Below are 1,764 nucleotides of genomic sequence, written 5' to 3' on the forward strand. Positions count from 1 at the left end.
TGGAAGTTTTAAATTTTTGAAAAATTTCCCCAAAAAAAAATTAGGAATCGACATTCGGGTTCTATACCGTATTTCTCATGGAATATTTTTTTAGTCATTCCAATTGAATCTAAGAAAAAACAACCAAGAACAAACAACGATAGTTACTTACTTAGACTTGCATTCCCGATTCAAACGAAAAAAAAAAACACCCAAAATATAGGTTAAATACAAGGTAAAAAATAAAAATTGTATAGAATCTTACTTTATTTTGGGAATTAGATTTGAAACGTGAGAGAAATCAATGAGTAGTTAATTAGAGATAAAAAAGGAAGTTGAATAATTGAAAAGCGATTTGAAATTGGATGAAAGTAATGGATATGGTGAATAATGGCGTCTATTTAGGATGAAGGAGAGACACGTTTTTTTTTTTAAATTTGGGAGTGGGGAAGTTATCGGATGAGTGGTAAAAACATGGTAGCTATGTGAAGTAAATATGATATATTTTAGCTATTAAATATAATTATTGAAAAGTTTAGTTATGTTTCATAAATAGGTAATAATGGAACCTATGCCAAGTAAATTTTACAAAAAAATAAGTTGGGGTAGTCGCTTATAAGTACATTTTGGAACATAAAATTTTGCTAGATAAGCTAAGTCAAATGGGCCCAATTATTTTTTGAGCTTATTTAAATGTAAAAATGACTTTAATTTCCAGTAAATGGCTCAAAAAAAGCTTAAAAAGCGAACATAAGCAACTTATAAGCCAATCCAAACAGGGACTCTAGGTTTTATTTTCTGACAAACTTCATGGCTTCATGGATATCATATGCTCTTATATTTTGTTTGCTTCCTGTTCGTTTAATCTGTTTCTTTGGCGTTTTATTGTTCAGAGCTCCAAGGAATGGATCGTACAGTTCTTATGCGAGCTTTGAAGCTGGTCGAACATAAAGGGAAGCTTGCAATATTTAAGGGAACTTCAGCTGATGATGAAGGTGTCAAATTTTCTCTGTAAACCATCTTGGTGGACTGTTTTTCTGTACAATAAGCGAGAAAGTTCGTATCTACGAGCACCTGTGAAATACTTTAATGGAGTCAAACTGGGATAAAATGGTTTCGTGTTATGATACAGATACCTTACTGGACTAATTTGATTCCAAGTAGAATGAATATTGAATTGGTAGTGCAGAATCATGTGTAAATTTTGGAAGTAGAATTGCTCCCAGAACTGTAATGTAACTCTCTTCTTAAGTAGTACTCCATCTACATCTAGTCTCAGATATTAGTCCTTTTGTCTTGTTTTAAAATATTTGTTTTTTCTTCATATCTCCCTTTATTGTTTCAATTGGTTAAGCGTTTTATAAGATATTTAAAGACGGATAAAAAAAATCCAAAGTTTGTTTAATAAGATGCTTAAAGAGAGCCCAGACATTTGATAGGGTGGGTCGAGCATGACTCGTTATTTGTCTTTTAATTTAGGAATTTAACTTCATAATTAGAAAAGTAATTTGCCTTTTCCATCCTAATTTAGGTATTTAAATCATAATTAAGGGTGTCCTTTTTCATTAAAAAAAAAACTGTCCTGGACCTGGAGTAGTGGTCCTAACAAAAAAACTAATGCCAAAATATTTTTTCTAAGGATTATCAGGTCACTGATGCTATGCATGTTGATCAGATTCAGCTTTAAACAATTGCATTTTGTCGAAGTTGTCTTGTTAACAGTTTAATTGACGGTTGACGTACCTAAATGGCAGTCACCGGGACCAACTTTACTTTACTACTATT

Source organism: Lycium ferocissimum, chromosome 9 (assembly GCF_029784015.1).
Source record: "Lycium ferocissimum isolate CSIRO_LF1 chromosome 9, AGI_CSIRO_Lferr_CH_V1, whole genome shotgun sequence".
In the NCBI taxonomy this organism is placed as follows: domain Eukaryota; kingdom Viridiplantae; phylum Streptophyta; class Magnoliopsida; order Solanales; family Solanaceae; genus Lycium; species Lycium ferocissimum.